The sequence below is a fragment of the Schistocerca cancellata genome, chromosome 1 (genome assembly GCF_023864275.1).
Source record: "Schistocerca cancellata isolate TAMUIC-IGC-003103 chromosome 1, iqSchCanc2.1, whole genome shotgun sequence".
Taxonomy (NCBI): Eukaryota; Metazoa; Arthropoda; class Insecta; order Orthoptera; family Acrididae; genus Schistocerca; species Schistocerca cancellata.
In genome coordinates, this window is record NC_064626.1 from 715,299,305 (window position 1) to 715,317,695 (window position 18,391).

The following is an 18,391-nucleotide window of genomic DNA, read 5'->3' on the forward strand; positions in this document are numbered from 1 at the left end:
TCCCTAGGATAATTTAGGTTAAGTAGTGTGTAAGCTTAGGGACTGACGACCTTAGCAGTTAAGTCCCATAAGATTTCACACACATTTGAACATTTTTTTCAGCGGTATCAGTATAATTACAACAGGTGAAACAATTTTAACGGACAGCCTCAGTACACTAGGCAACAAAACCAAAATTTTGCTGGCAACAACTAACAGTTACAGCAGCAAGACAATAGCAATCACAAGTCGTCTCAGCAAAATTACGGGTCACAGCATAATTACAATAATAATAATCAGGGAAACAATGATGTTCATCGAAATAATGAGTTACATTCCAGTCGTCACGTAGCATACACAAGAAAGTAAGACAACATACAACAGAACCACTGTCAGAATTACAGACGCAGCAACCACAATGACAACAAGCAAAATGATAGTTATGGACAGCAACAACACTGCGTGTTGAATGAACCAGATAGACGCTTCCATCTTCCTGATAGACAATGACTAGAAGCTCAGCATATAGTAGCTGTCCACAGCAAGACGTCACCTGCAGACAATATGAACACAGTAACAGAACGTATCATCTCGTTGGAAGACGTAAGCGACACTTCATTGCAGGAAAAAGAACAGTCACAGTCACAAACGGATGTGTACCATACGATTATCAATATACAAATTTACTCACGTGATTTCACCGCAGTAATTGAGTCTGGATCTCCAGTTATAGTGATTAGTGCTGCAGCATGTAATAAATGTAATGCCAATAATTCTTGCTCTGCATTCCCATTAAAAAAGACTAAAGTTAGAGAAACAGTTTCTGTAAAAGAAGTAGATGTAAATTTGCCATTTATGGCCACACTTTTTAGGCAAATCTTTTGTATTGTCGCTCTTTTAATAACTGAAATTATGCTAGGTACGTATTTCTTGACAGAACATAAAGCCATTTTGGATTTTAAAAACTTTTACACTGAAGAGCCAAAGAAACTGGTACACCTGCCTAATATCGTGTAGAGCCCCAGCGAGTTCGCAGAAGTGCCACAACACGACGTTGCATGGACTCTATTAATGTTTGAAGTAGTGGTGGAGGGAAGTGACACTATGAATCCTGCAGGGCTGTCAATAAATCCGTAAGTGTACGAGGGGGTGGAGTTCTCTTCTGAACAGCACGATGCAACGCATCCCAGATATTCTCAGTGGTGTTCATGTCTGGGGAGTTTGGTGGCCAGAGGAAATGTTTAAACTCAGAAGAGTGTTCCTGGAGCCACTCTGTAACAATTCTGATGTGTGGCTGTAGCTGGAAATCCCAAGTACGTCGGAATGCACAATGGACATGAATGGATGTAGGTGATCAGACAGGATGCTTACGTATACTTGACAGCAAAAAAAGTGGGTCACAACACACCACTATACCAGACACTTACGCTAAACTCCTTGATGACTTTCTTTCCAACAAGCAATTCATAGTCAAAGTTGATGGCAAACACTCATCACACAGAACACGCCACGCGGGGATACCACAAGGATCAGTAATCTCCCCAACAATATTTAATATCTATGCGAACGACATCCCCACCATTGAAGGTGTCCATATCGCCCAATTTGCGGTGTTCTGAGCTTCGAATTTGTTGGCTAGAAGTGCGGCCCTCGACTAGGCGTCATATACTGATCCTTGGTTGCCTGCTAAAGCCCTATTTGTTGTTTGGGTGCCCTTGAGACGTTTTACTGTCTGTCACTCGTCTCTCTGCTGGAGTTTTATGAGCTCCATTTTGTCCTCCCACACCTTGGCTCGTCAATCTGTTAGGCGCTTCTCTAGTTTCCGCTGCAGACGGTTTGTTTCTGTTCGGTAACTAGGGTCGCGGGTGGGCTACCATGTCAGTCTTGCTCTATTTTTCTGGCGGCGGAGTTTGCGGAGGAGTGGGGGGAAGTTGTCATTTTGTTGGTCCTGGGTGATGCCTGTGGTAGAGAGGCGGTTTGCTTTTTGGATGTTTTTAGTAAGGGTGTCTATTGGTGCATCTATTTTATCGCTTGTTGAGAGGTCCATCGTTGGTTGAGTTCCTCAGTGATGAGAGCTCTGAAGTGGTTCCAGTCTGTTTATAAAGTTTTTGTGCTGCTGGTGGAGATGGGGTTATTTTATGGATTTTTGCGAGTACTGGATTGTGATCGGATGTTAGATCTTCTTTTACTTCCAGTGTGATATTTTCCGTGACTCCTTTGGTGATTAAAATATACAGTACATCAGGGCTGTGTTCTGCCATTAGTGGGAAGTGGGTGGGGTCGTCGTGGCCTTGCATTCCGCGACCTAATTCAGTTACTTGAAATTCAGCAGTCTGACTATTATTTCGTCAGTAAAATTTCTCTCAAAGCAACGAAGGTTACAATAGCAATAGGAATCAAGGTTATAATAGATCATTTAATAATAGACACTACAGATGACACGGTAATAGTCAGCGATATCGCCGCGCGGGATTAGCCGAGCGGTCTTTCCAACGAGATGATACGTTCTGTTACTGTGTTCATATTGTCTGCAGGTGACGTCTTGCTGTGGACAGCTACTATATGCTGAGCTTCTAGTCATTGTCTATCAGGAAGATGGAAGCGTCCTAGAAGAACTGGGCCACACGATCATCTCGGTACATGAATACAAAAAGAAAAATCGAGGCACACGCGAACTGATCCACCAAGGGACGTACCAGGTTTCCACAACTATGCACACAGAATCAGACCACCTATACGAAGTACAATTCCTCGTCAACATGAAAATAGTCGTGGAAATGTACAGTCCCCGAACCGGATCCGCACAATGTCACATGTGTCAAAGGTACGAACACATGGCCAACTATTGTCGGCCAGATGCCTACATTGTGCAGCACTACACCAGTCGAAGGACTGCGACAAGCACACGGAAACCCCAGTCTGCACAAACTGCAATGGGCCACACCCAGCAAACTTCAGAGGATGCGAAGAATACCAAAACCACATCAAACCATTTCATCGCTTTCAATAAACACAACCCCTAAATCAAAGACGCTAAGGTTTCGCATCCTACTACACAACTAGAGCTGAGAATGGAAACGAGTTCCCGACACTGTCTCGAAACCAAACTGGGCACCAAGACACACAAGTCGCCCCAACAGCAACAACTCGCTCCTTTGCAAGGGCCGTGTCGAACTCCCCTGAACCAATAGGCAATACACATGAGCATCCTGAACCATGAGAGGCACACAAGACAAAACTCCCAAGAACAGCGAGTGAGACACAAACCACAAGAACGCCCTCAACCCTGCGAGGCAAGCCGCCAACAGAAAAATGAACAACCGATACAAAATCCTCAAGAACAACGATGAAGACACAACCCACAAGAACGTACCCAACCCCGGGAGACTGAACTTGGATCCGCAATTAACGAAATCCTCAAAACACTACGGACATTCACCAAGGATACGTTCATTAGCACAATCATCACCACTGTCAACAGACTAAAAGCCACCCAGGACAAAACGGCAAAAGCCGCTGTAATGTTGGAGGCAGTACTATTACTAATTGAAAAGAAATGGCGGTCCAAGATTGCAAAAAAGAGACACAACACTCCGTATTTGGAACGCGAACGGGATTAAGTGAAAGAAAACAGAACTGTAGGCCTTCATTTCTGAACACGACGTAGTCATACTCCTAGTAACAGAAACACACCTGCGACCTACAGACAGATTCAAAATAAGAAACATGACTTGTCACCGCCAAAATCAAAGAGGTGGTTGCACAGCCATATTCTTAAAAAACTCCATTGCCCATGATGTGGTGGTAACGCCGGAGCTACAAAACATAGAAGCCACCATCGACAAAATAAACTCACGTGACAGGGTGATGTTTACTAGGTGCTGTCTATCTGGCCCCAAACAGAGAGCTGCAAGAAGAAGAACTACAAAAGCTCGTCGATTTCCACCCAAAAATCATACTTGAAGGAGATCTAAATGTGAAGCACTCCTTTTGGAACTCCCGTGTAGCCAACCCCAAAGGGAGAAAACTAGCAGGGCTCGAAGACGCCCTACATATCAGGGTGCAAGGCCACGACGACCCCACCCACTTCCCACTAATGGCAGAACACAGCCCTGATGTACTGTATATTTTAATCACCAAAGGAGTCACGGAAAATATCACACTGGAAGTAAAAGAAGATCTAACATCCGATCACAATCCAGTACTCGCAAAAATCCATAAAATAACCCCATCTCCACCAGCAGCACAAAAACTTTATAAACAGACTGGAACCACTTCAGAGCTCTCATCACTGAGGAAATCAACCAACGATGGACCTCTCAACAAGCGATAAAATAGATGCACCAATAGACACCCTTACTAAAAACATCCAAAAAGCAAACCGCCTCTCTACCACAGGCATCACCCAGGACCAACAAAATGACAACTTCCCCCCACTCCTCCGCAAACTCCGCCGCCAGAAAAATAGAGCAAGACTGACATGGTAGCCCACCCGCGACCCTAGTTACCGAACAGAAACAAACCGTCTGCAGCGGAAACTAGAGAAGCGCCTAACAGATTGACGAGCCAAGGTGTGGGAGGACAAAATGGAGCTCATAAAACTCCAGCAGAGAGACGAGTGACAAACAGTAAAACGTCTCAAGGGCACCCAAACAACAAATAGGGCTTTAGCAGGCAACCAAGGATCAGTATATGACGCCTTGTCGAGGGCCGCACTTCTAGCCAACAAATTCGAAGCTCAGAACACCCTTCCAGAGTTCGTTGTAAGAGCCAGGGAAGACCATCAGCACGACATGGTGGTAGATCAGTCAGTCTCAGCACTCAGAAACACAGTCCCAATCACTGCACCAAGACTTGCCACCCCTACAGAAATCCGCAAAGAAATCAGCAAGAGGAAAGGAAACTCTGCACTTGGCCTCGACAAGATCACACACATGCACCACAAAAACCTTCCCCGAAAAACAATAGTGCTGTGAACGAGAATCATCAGCAGATGCATGCAGTTAAGCTATCCAAACTGATCACAATCCCCAAACCAGGAAAAGAACCAAGAAATCCAGCTATAAACAGACCCATCAGCCTACTGCCAACCATGGGAAAGATATTCGAAAGGATAATCCTGCATAGAATCCAATCCACTCTTCTGGAAGGCGAAACTATCAGGCCAGAACAATTCGGATTTCAGCAAAAAGTCTCAGCTGAACTACAGGTACTTAGACTGACAGAGCATATCATCCATAACATGAACTTGAAAAACTCCATCCCAGCCGTCTTCCTGGACTGGGAAAAGGCCTTGGACAAGGTGTGGCACAACAATCTAACCTGGAAGATAATACAACACACCACTATACCAGACACTTACGCTAAACTCCTTGATGACTTTCTTTCCAACAAGCAATTCATAGTCAAAGTTGATGGCAAACACTCATCACACAGAACACGCCACGCGGGGATACCACAAGGATCAGTAATCTCCCCAACAATATTTAATATCTATGCGAACGACATCCCCACCATTGAAGGTGTCCATATCGCCCAATTTGCGGTTGACACCACCTTCATCACAAGCGGCAAACGACACCTGGTGAATATCAGAAAAATCCAACGGCAACTCAACAAAGTAGAGAAAAATAAGCTATCACTCAATGCAGGAAAGACGAGAGCCATCTATTTCACTAGAAAAAGACCTACACACCTAGAACAGCTACACCTGAATGCACAAGAATTGCCCTGGAGGAATGAAGTCAAGTACCTAGGTGTCACAATAGACAGGAAACTGAAGTACCACCAGCACATCAACGGAAAAAAAGTCTAAAGCGCTCAACCTTGCTAAAGCCCTATTTCTAGTCTTTAAAAGCAAAAATATGAGACAGGAAACCAAAAGGACCCTCTACAAAACAACTGTCCTCCCCACCATGACCTATGGTTGCACATCATGGGGAACAGCTAGCAAAACCAAAAGGTATGAATTGCAGACAGTACAGAACAAAGTCGTCTGATGGATCCTAGACGCTCCCCTATGAACCAAAACTACAACCCTCCATGAAGCTGTGGAGATGGACACTGTCCAAAAAACAATAAAAAAGTTAGCCACAACTGTCTATAAAAAGCCGGATATATACAGAGACAACAGACACCTGCAAAACATCTGAACAATCCAACCAAGACGTGACACAAACAAAGAGTTCCATGAAGCATCATAGAGCCAGCAATCTAGATTCGTGCCCAACAGCACCAAAAGAAACCTCACTCCCTTAGAAAATCACCACCTAGGATAGGCTAATTACTACCCCAAACTAGATCAATAGGATGTAAAGAAAATAATGGTGATAAACCAATTAGAATAGGCTTACTAAAAACCGTTTTAGATCAGTAAGATGTAGGATAAATTCATGGTGTACAATCAAGTAAAATAGGCTATCCACAAGCTAGAAGTCTAAGTAAGTAATCTTAGATATAAATAAGTAATCTTAAATATAAGTCAAACCAAGACAACATAGGAATATTGACCTAGTGACAACACTGCTAGAAAACGCATGAAGGAAAAAAGCAAAGCCTCAACCCAATAAGGCACAGAACCCCACCTATGGCGGCGGATTGGCGAACTTTTAAGTTAGATAATTCATGATCCTGTCCCCAAAAGTTTAAATAAACGGTGCCACCACAGCACTAAAGTCACACCACAGGTGGAATGGAATGTTCAGGGTTCACGTAACATACTGTATGCATCATGACCATGTGTTTGGTTTCCTTTTGTTTGTTTGTTGTGAAAATTTAATCAGGAGGTTCGTATTGTTTTGCTTGGGGGTTTGTTCCTCGTTATACTAGTTAGGTTAATGGCATTATACCGTCATAGTATTTGGTAGTATTTTATTATACACCAGCACTTTCAAAAGGAGGGAGGGAAGCCGATGAGAAATTATTTCCTCTCAAGTGGCATGACAGCATGGGCAGCCACGAAGAATATGGTAATCTTGCTGTTCCTATATCTCATCCAGAGCAGAGTAGGGGGTGTTTTAAAGAAACAGTCTCTCAAATCAGGAATGGTGGTCTCCATGCAACCTGATGTCTGTTAACAAATCATCAGTGGATGCTGGAATTAACTTTGAATGTGTGGAAGATGATAAATGAGGCGTTCAGGTTAGAAGACACATTTGTAGATTACAGAAGGAAGCAGACAAAGAGGGAATTCTGGCAGAAGTCCAGGAAGAGTACTGCAGGTTGTGACTCTCATATGATAAACTGAGTAGCAGTTGAAACAGGTAATCGACTTGGAGCCGAGAACACTGATCCAGAGAAATAGTGGATGAATAAAGGCAGGTGGAAAACTGTTGAAGATAGTGTTTGGAACAGCAGATGGAAAGGATATACGGAATTTAAAAAGTGCACTAGGCCAGGTACAAGCAGCAGCTGATGCTACAAAGACTATGGTAGTATGGCATACCATCCAACTAGTGAACAAAGAGTGGCTGTTCTGAAATATACAAGGTTGGCAAGGGAATTGGCTATAGAATTGGTGCAATATATGCAAAACACGAAACAAACTGGAAATGATGATCTAAAAAGGGTACATTATCAACTTGATACAATTGCTGGGCATATAGCTGTTACAGATTTTGACAAACTGTGTTGATGATGCAGAACTGGAAGCAGCAGCGTTACAGGAATCCATCTTCCATAGTATTTGTGGCAACTAAGTGCTACACTATTGCCAAACAGCAGTTCTTAGCAGGAGTATGGGAAGCACAGAAGAATTTTACAACTGAGTACAGATTATAGTGGAACCAACTGAGGGAAATTTTGTGTTATTTTCCCACATACTGGTAGCTGAAGTGAGGACAGGTGGAGTGAGACTATATGTGTCACGACATTTTCCTGTAGTAGGCTCGAATGCCCTCTCTCAATGTTTTATTGTGTACATTCGCCCAGTAAAATGGGGCACTTTAAGGAAATGGGTGGAAGTATAAACCCTGTACACTGATGTCAAGGCAGAGTTGTGGGGTTGTCAACAGGAGAGTGTCATGGTCTTTCCAACCTGAGTAGTGCAGACTGACACTCAGGAATGTGAGGTACAATTGTTCTTGGAGAAAACTGAAGCTACAGAGTGTTGGAGAGAAGCATTAACCCCCTATTTGCATTTTCAAAGAATGGGCATGTTACACACACAAGATATATAATTCTTAACTGTTACGAAAATGGAAAACCACAGGATATGACAGCGGAATCTTAATGAATGGAACAGTTTGCGGCATAGCCAAGATAACATTTTGCCTACCAGCCGTAATTATGGATATAACAACGACAGAGTTAACACATTCCTTGCTGTTTTGGCCAGAAAAGCCGTTAGAGATACTGTCAGTCCAAAACTTAACATGTCTAAATGATACCCCGTACCTGAATATCCTTCACTCATTAGACCAACTAATAGCATCACAGAAGCGGTGGATCTCCGCTGAACAGATGTTGCAACACAACCAATGGTACCATGAGAAACAGTGTAATCAGGTTGTGTACGAAAGATATTACTTTCTAGTACTGTAATGATTCTAATCGCAAACTGCGTAATTTACGTTTGCTACAAGGGTAGAATGGTACCACACCAAGAAGTAAGTGTGTATCGATTACCTATTGCCCAGTTTGCAATATAACAGGAAGTGCTACAGAGTAATTCAAGCTAAATCATAGGTCTAAGCAGACTAAAGATTTGATTACACATAGTATGATAATTGAAGGGGATTAAGAAATTAGCTTCAATTTTTAAAACATATATCCCATGCAGGATGAATTAAAAGAACATACATACAGGTTAGTAAAGTGCAAAATTCAGGATGTATTTTATGAAGGACAGAGAATGTTACATAGCAGAATAGTAATTACCTGTAAGAATAAAATTTTCTTCCACCCATTTGGGACGACACTAAATGGAACACATCCACCAAGTATACAGTGGTGGCTAACCAATGTCAACACTGGAAAGGCCAACGTAAGTAAGTCAGGGAGCTTATTGCCTTATAGCACGTAAGAGAAGACTCTGGGAAACACCAGATTCATAACTTACACAACAGCGTCCAGCAGGCCCAATCTAACGAGTTTACAAGTAGTAACTCCACATAAGGATGGCACAACAACGCCTTTCAAGTAGCAAACTTTGATTAGGGGAGCGATCTGAAGTTGTGACATTAAACATTAGGCCAGCCAAGAGTGCTGACAGGAGAGAAGACAGGAACACATTCAGTCACCCATACTGGGGACGTGGGGAGTAATGTCGTTGACTGCTATAAAACCCTCGCCTTATTTCCATTCACTGTGAAAGTTATCTCACTCTATCTGCATCACAGATACTGATGGAATGTCCGATCTGCTAGTTGTAGGTTGCCCTGGTGAATACAACGAAATACCTACAGCTACCGCCACCTTGGAGTCCACTTCTACACGTCTGCAGCAGTCTGGCTGTGGAGGGAACTTCGACTCTATGAGCTGCATCATTCCAGTCACAATGGTGACTGCTGAAGATGAGAGCCAGACCAATCTTCCACGAATGAAGAACCGATCTTCCCATTTGCAACTTGTTTGTCTTGGAAGCAGTGTGCCTATGCCACCACTCCTGGGCAGTAAAAGTACCACATTACCAACTGTATGCTGGGACCATCTCTCAGCCTTTCCTTCCACCTATGCATCATCTTGGCAACAGACAACACGGGCATGCAGATTTCTGAAGTTGAGCCTAAGGGCACCTCCAGTCATCAGGGGCACTAAGGCTCCTACAGACATCCACAGCCACACTAGGCTTTAGCAATGTGACAGCTATCAGGCACTTTTAGGGCCACAATACTGACTTCTGAAATTGCCAGAGCCTGTGCCTGCGAATTCCTTGCCAGTCATTGATGTCCTACTCTGTACATTTGTGAATGTAAAACTCTTTCTAATAAATGATTGGTAATTGAATGATGTATCATTAGCATCCTTGTGCTTCAAAGGACTACACCACTGCACCTCCACTTGTCTGTCCTACACTCATGTTGGTCACATCTGGCAGGTTCCCACAAATTTAGTGTCAGCAATTAGCCCTCTGATTACCTGGTGTCGACAGTACTAACCATACCATTCTAAGGACAAATTAGTTTAACAACTAAGTACACTTAACTGTAGCATCACCAGAATCTGCTAACTTTTTGGCCTGAGTGGATTTCTGCCACCTGATTTGCAGAATCATGAACTTAATTATCTCAGCATATTCTGTTCAATGATCTTGAGCTCTTTTTGAACCTCCACAGAGATTTTCAATTCTTATGTCATTGGAAACTTCATTTCAGCCATATTTTATATCTGATTCTATGTCCTGAAGAATTGCTGGTTAAATTAATTGGGGGCAATTATTTCTCAAAAATAGATTTAGGAAATGTATATATGTAATTCCTACTAGGTGCTTAAATGCAAAGTGTTTTTCTGCTCAACATGCCATTCGGAATGATCAAGTGCAATAGATTACCATTTAGAGATGCAAGCAGTCCTGTCATTCTTCAAGTGTTTAGAACATTAGCACAGCTCATCTAAACACAATGTGCTAATTATTTGTATGATACCATCATGATATGGGATGCAAGGGATCAACACTTGAAGAATCTAGAAGTACTTTTTCAATTATGCCAAATGATACCCACTGTTGGCTTGATAAATATAATTTCTTCTGGACAAATATAAAATATGTGCGATATATCTTAAGCAAAATGAAACTCATTCCAACAGCATCCATAGGCATACTAACAGCTCCTAAGAGTGTGAACATACTGACTTCCTTCCTGCGTTTAAACCCAAGATGGCGGAAACTGCCTACTCACTCAACCATTTACAGCAGAAGAGGTCAAATTTATGTGGTCTGTGACCAGCTACTAAACTTTTATGCAATTGAAATGGTATCTTGGAACCACATTATGATTCCCACATTGTATAGGAGGCACTGGTCATTGTTTGTAGGTTCAAGAAATTTCGAGTTTAATTTTATGGCACAAAATTGCAATTCATGATGGACAATAAGCTTTCCCTGTTTGGGTAACTGGAGACCAATACTTAGTGTAACAGCCAAAAACTGATTTGCAAAGGAAAATAACAGGATGTTCTTGGCCTAACTGGCCTTACTCAAATGACCAAGTAATTTCCCTTTCTATCAGTTATCAAAAATCAGATCTAATACTAAACAGAAATTACCTGTTACATTCAGAGAAAGGCGACTGTGTTTAATGCCAGTATACTGGCTGTTTCCTGTAAATGATTCTGTAAGATCTGAAAATGCATTAATCACTGAATAAATAACAGATTGGAAACATTTATTCGAAAAGAATGAAACAAATGAACATCAACAACCATGTGCAATTTCGTATTTTATCTCTGAACAATGGAAAAGATATACAGTTCCTAAAAGATTTCTAGTAAAGACAAAGAAAAATACAGTATTAGCATTGTCTTCTCTTTCACAAAAATTCAAGATTGTGTGAACTAAAATAAGGATACTTTTCTTGTTGTCATCAAACAACATGTCAAATATGATCCAGTTGTGATTAATCACAGAATTAGTTTCCATCTCCTTTAAATGGGAAAATAAAGGACCACATACTGCTAGAGCATACCCCAACCACCTGCATTTCATTCTAGAAATCTATATTTTCTCATAACACATCAATATATAATTATTTATTACATATATCTTATGTTTTTTGACTAGTAAAAAGTGTTTGAAACTGCATACTGGTACTTTTACAGTGATCCCATGAATCACTTATTTGAGATACCATTCTTATGACCATAATTGTGTTGCAATAGATTAAAAAATACATTAAATCGTTGAAAGTACATTAAAGCCTAATTCCTTGCTTCGAACATCCTGCTAGCGAAGCATATGGAAGTGTGACTACTTTATATATTAAGCTCTTTGAATATTTCCAAAAGCAAATTATAAAGCTTTTTGCCTTCACACCTCCACCAAACTTAAATCAAACCAGTTACCAACAATATAAAATTCCAGCAAAAAATAAGAACGTTAATTTAATTGAACAAACCTAAAAGATCATTTTAAAAAATCATAATGGAATTTTATAACTTCTTTTTTTTTGTTAGTAAGATGATATATAAACAGAGGTATTTTTTGCATCTTTTCCTATGGTGTTTCTTGATTGTATTGATGCAAATTTTTTTTCTTATTTTGTGTCTTTATCTCTACATACTACTGTTTATTTGTTTTATTTTTCATTTTAACTGGACTTGTCTGTTATTAATTCTAAATAGGTCACTGTGACATTCACTAAAGAAGAATGTCTTGAACAATTCCAACACTTCCACATGTACCATCATTTCAGTATTAAGAATTAACACATTCATGAATAGAGATTATTACCAATTACCACACAAAATGCATATTCTAATGAAAACTCTTCCCATTAATGTTTTATGAGAAAAAATTCTTTTCCTATTAATTATCTTCAACTCACGTAGTTGCAGTAATCTGCTAAAAGATTCTACTTCAATTTTCAATCTTACTAGTAAGATCCTGTCTCATAAATAATAACTCATTCTCATTAGACCACAAGAACTTGTTTATCGTCAATAATACATTGTGATTTTAACAACAACACATAGTTTCACTTTTCACTGTTTCACTTTTTAACAACTATTCGATGAATTGGGTGGATCATGATGCATTAAATGATAGCTGCACTTATGCACTGATGGGTAAGACAAAAACCATGTACTTGACTAAAAGAATCTACACAGCAGTAACAAACATACTGATCACTTTATAGCTGCCAAATATACATCGTCAATTAAGACTCGGATTATTCAAATGTGTGCTAATTTAAGAGTAATTTTACTTCCAGTATGTGCAGCTAGGATGTTTTTGAATTTGGACCATGTAATCTTACCATCCCACATATCACTATTATATTTTTCTTAGAGCCTTCATTAGTTTCAAGAGCTTCAATAGGTGTAAGATATACAAAAGAAAAACCTTTTATTGATCTTCATTTTTTTTGGTTGTTGTTGTTGGCTGCAGTTCCTGTGTCTGTGGGTACATTCTTACAGCTGAAATTTTGACTTACTGGGTTCCAGGTAATTAAATAAATGATGGAGTACTATCTGTTGCTATGATTTTCTTTTATTTTATCCCATTCTTCCACATCGCACTGACTTCACAATCTCCAATTACATACAACCATCAATTACACTGTTGTAGACAAAATCAAAGAAAACGTGCACTTCCATCAGAGGCATACCCACTACTGCTACATTCTGCATTACTCACACTATTCCAAAGAGTTTAAAAAGCAAAAGATTTTACAAAATGTCTTGCAAAAGAAGAATCATCACCGAGATATTACATTACTTTATAATTGAATCCAGAAATAAACTTAATAATTAGCATTAGATTGTGCAATTAATAATAGGTATTTTAAATATGCTGATATTTTGTAATTTCAAACATTTCTAATAGAAGAGTAATTTTAACTGTATGTAAAGAGTACTAACAAATTAATTTCCTTTTACATATTTTAGCCTGAAACATAACACATCATATACAAAATTCATTCAGTTAAACAGCTGATATAATGTTCACCCATACAAGAATCGATAGTATACCTGGTATTGGTTATTTCTATAAAAAACGTGATGTTAGAAAAGGGTGTCCCATTACAAGCATAAGTTGCATAATAATTACCTTTTTGTTGACATTGTGGAGAAAACTTTTTGTCTCCAGAATAGGCAAAAAAACAAAATTTGATCAAAATGTGCATATTTCTAAAACAAACTGATTTAAGTCCTTTATTTTCAAAGTATAAAAAATACATCTCTCATGGTAAAAGTGTTCCAAACGTTATTCAGTAAAAAATTTAGTTCCTACACTTGCCAAAGAAGTTAATTTACTGTATTGTGAGACATTTTGCAATACTATAACTACTACATACTACAGAAACATAGAATTTCATAAGCAGAACAACATTTTTCAAAATGTGCTCAAGCAGTGATATATTTTCGCTTTTTAATCTCATCATTTACGACAACTGTGCAGAAGAAGTATTTTCCAGGTATCAGGCTAACCACAGTTACATAGTCTAAAGATCGAACTTAGAATAGGTGGCATTTGACACATGCCTTAATATTATTTGCCATATTTTCATTTCATACTCAGATTTGATTATTCCTCAAATCAAGCAAGGAAGTTTCTTTCCATCATCATTTTTCTCAGAACAGTCTATGTTTTATACATATATCTTGGACTGTAGTATCCGATTACCATTATATCCATAGAAGTAATTTTCTACCTGGTTAGCAAATCCTTTTATCACTGAGTAAAATGGTACTGTAGTTAGCACACTGGACTCACATTCAGGAGGACAACAGTTTAAACCTGTGTCCAGCCATTCTGACTCAGGTTTTCCATGATTTCCCTAAATTGCTTTAGGTAAATGCTGGGATGATTCCTTTGAAGGGGCATGGCTGACTTCCTTCCCCTTCCTTCACTAATCTGATTGGACCGATGACCTCACTGTTTGGTCCCCTCCCCCGAATCAAACAAACCAATCCTTTATCAATATATTTTTTATTTTGTCTTGTGAAGTGCTCTAAGTGTCTGCAAAATTAAATTACTGATATCACTGTCAGTATATGGACGTATTGTATTTATTGCTGACACATGAGATTTTCCTATTACTAAATAATGTTCACATTGGTACTCACATATTGTGGAAGATAGCTGAAACTGAATGGGTAGTTTGAAATTATGTTTACTAACTGTTTCACAATCTTTGGAGGAAATGTATTCTGTTTCATGTATGGTAGCCTAAAGACCAATTCACATTGGCTGCCATGTCATGACACATCATGTCACTGTCACATTAGGATGTATTCACACTATCTGTCACATCACATTGTGCCACATCAGTTCACTTTGCCCTGTACTGAATGGTGAAAGTGAAGCTGTCATTTACTATCCATAATGCACAAAATTGGAGTGTAATATTGGAATCGAATGACTAACAAGTATAAAGTTTGTTAATGGCCAAAGCAAATTTCATAACGTATGTTTTTGATCAGTTTTTTGTGGTAAAGTGCCAAAAATGAAATAACATTGCAAAATACAGACATTTATTTTCTGGCAAAAATATGTACTTGCAGATATACCAAACAATATTTTTAAGAGAATAAATAAAGCCCATTTACCTTATCCAATGTGTTTTTTTGCTTATGTAAGTAATAACATCGAAACAAACTGTATTCTTCTTTTTCATTATAGCTGACTTTTTCACTTAAAATGTTATTTAATAATAACTGCTTTATCAACTAATGTTCTTATTTATGCACAATGGGGCATCAGTTCTGAGCTGTTATTGTAAAATCAGAGTGATTTTGCACTTTCCGATATCAGACTGTGTCTGTGAAACAATAATTAATGGGAAAAATATACAACTGTGTTGGAACATATGCAGTTTACCACTAAAAAAAGTATAATAGCAAAATAAAGTGAATATATGCAGTGAAATAAGTAAATTTCTGATGTTAGCAAACGGTGAAACCATCAAATCTTTCTTCCCATTAAACCTTGATGTCTCATGATGTTGACACTTGTGTGAATATAGGCATTCGAAATGCATTATGAAATGTTTCGATGTGGTGTGACATGAAGTGACAGCAAGTGTGAACTGGTCTTAATAGACGAATGTGCTACATTTTTTTGTCCTAAAAGTACATTGAGAGAAAAAAATGGCAGTTGTCTCTCATTTCATTGGAAATTTTCAGAAAAATTTTACAGCGAAATTTTCATATTTAGAAGAATTCTGGCATTCCTTAGAACTCACATAATTTAGCCCTGAAAACGGAATTTTTAAGGGAATATTTGAATTGATAATTATGTTTAAAGTGTAATTTTCAGAAACTATGAGACCATTGTAAATGATGATGTTCATTTTACATTTCGTCACTGAGATGTAGAGAAGCACATGGTTTAACATAGTTTTTTTGGCGCCCATTAACAAATTTATCCATTTGGATAACAGAGATAGACTCTGGAAAAGATTAATTACAATATTTTTTCAAATCTAAATTTTGTTGTAAGACATTGTTACTGAAACTCTTAACCTAGATACTAAATAATGAAATATACATATGATACTCAAAGCTAGTAATAACTGAATGGTGTTGAAAATCTTTTAACTTAATATTTGTGAACTAAATAAGTTAAAGCCTGTTATAAATTTATTAGTAGTCAGCTATTGTAAACATAAATACACAAATTTGTAGATGAATTAAGTTTACAAAATAGTTAATTATTTAGGAAAAACGTATTTTTTCTTGTATATCATATGATACCAAGTATTTATTTGCAGCTCATTAAGCTAACTTTTGTATGATGTTGGTATAAGTAATCAGGTTGACAATTACCAACAAAGATTAACATGAGTGGTGCTTAAGATAAAATTTATTATATGATTTTTTAGTCTTTATATTTATATCACCAAGCTAACATTTCCCATTATATAAATGAGCTCTTCAAACATAACAATTCTAGAAATGATAGTCACACTTATACCCATTTATCAGGCTTTCTTCTTACACAGGCACGTTGTTGCCATTTGTTGACTTTAAAAATTTCCAACAAAATTTTTCTCTAGCCATGCAATAAAATGGCTTGGATTCTACCATTAATATTGGGTTGTCTGTATGCAGTAATACTTAATCTACTACTATGTATTACTGTCATAATCATTTATGTTTTTACTAGCAGTATGCTCAGTATACGGTATTGGAAGACATTAATTATTTGGTTACACACAATGTACATGTCTTATTATTATTTTGCCACACATTAAACTTTCAGATACATCATGTATGCCTAAACAACTTTCAGCGGCACACTATACATAACATGTTCACTATTTCTTCTGTGAAAGTGTTTGTGACCAAACTATGGAACGTTGAAACTAGTTGTTCTGGTGTATTACAGTCCATATTCCGTGTTCCTAACTTTAATATACTTAGTCCTGTAAAATATTATGACTTTGCCTGACGTTTCACAACCTCTACTCTATGAAAATACCATACTTTATCGTTACTGGTGGACACATTTTGCCACTTGCAAGAATTAATGCATTGTACCTTTCCTTTCAAGAATACAGGAGGCTGTTGACGTCAGTACAACACAAAAATTTAACATATAGGATGTGAATTGCAGAACACTACCAACAAGGTTTCGTAAGGCATAATAGAGAGGTGTCAGTCGATTTCTTGATATCCCAAATAATCGTAAACTGTTTGATGTAAAGTGCTACATCACCTGACTCCGTTTTACTACGACAGCGAAAAGTTTAAGTATCCCAGTTCCCTTCACTACTGCAATGAATTCTAGGGAGATGCTGCTAAAATGCTTTGAAGTGAATCCTGGAAATCTTCATTGGTATTCGCTAGGACACTTGTCTTTGTCTGTCAGTGTCATAAATACCTGAAAAAATCGTTAAATTATGTTTCGAATGCTAAATTTCTTTTCTGGTTATTCATCATTTTGCTATGCCCAGCCCTCATTTGCATTTATCTCTTGGAAGCTCACAGAAGATGATAGTTAAAAAGGAGAATTTGATGTAGCGAACGATATCATTTTCTTTCTCTGTTCCTGGTGCATTATATTTTTCAATGATTTTGGCACTTATTTTGTGTAATCTTTGCGCAGTCCTGATGTACTATCATTGAAGTTGCCGGTGAGACGTCATCTATGATTTGCTTTGTATCCAATGATTACAATTATATATAATATGGCGGGTTACATGTTTTGAAAAGATGTTGTGATAGTTGATAACAAAGGTGTTTCAGCACGATAATAGGTTGAAACGTAACAAGGTAATTACTGTTTAATATTGTCCCTATACATCTCTAAATAAATGTGTGGCAGCTTTACAGTGTATTATTTCTTACAGGAGAGAATACAAGTGATAGAAGTCAACGTTGATGAATTGTTCCTTGATTTATTTGTTCTGTACATTATGTTTATCAGTATTCTAGAAAAGATGAAAATCGTTGTGTGATAGTAATAACAGTGCATTCTCATATTTACGTCTGACTCTTCAAGATAAGACACTATACGCAGTTTCGTGTGCACTAAGCCTTCCGACGCTTGGCTGTTGTGCTTCAGTGAAACTGAAATGTGAGATTTAGTTTGTTAGACATGTGAGCTTTCTCTTTTATTTGAAAGTTGAAATTCGTCGCTCATTTTATGGCATTTTACATGTATCCTCGTTCGCGATTGATTGCAGGCATGCGTCTGGATGCTCTTCCAATAATTGTCGTTCTTCTGTATCACCGTTGACGTTTCCCTCTTTTGTATTTGGTGCCTCACAGCCATTACCTGGTTCATGAACGTACTTTCTTTCGACGT

General features: G+C 38.4%; 1 protein-coding gene across 8 annotated transcripts in view; it reads left to right on the plus strand.

The window, feature by feature from the left end:
* The first annotated feature begins 13,550 nt into the window (after positions 1-13,550).
* The window catches only part of LOC126185003 (ran-binding protein 3), a 298,168-nt gene continuing 293,327 nt past the window's right edge, over positions 13,551-18,391 (plus strand). For all 8 annotated transcript variants that reach the window (XM_049927804.1, XM_049927760.1, XM_049927751.1 and 5 more), the window contains exon 1: positions 13,551-17,856. The gene's annotated coding sequence lies outside the window, so the exon portion shown is untranslated. The remainder of the gene's footprint in view (positions 17,857-18,391) is intronic.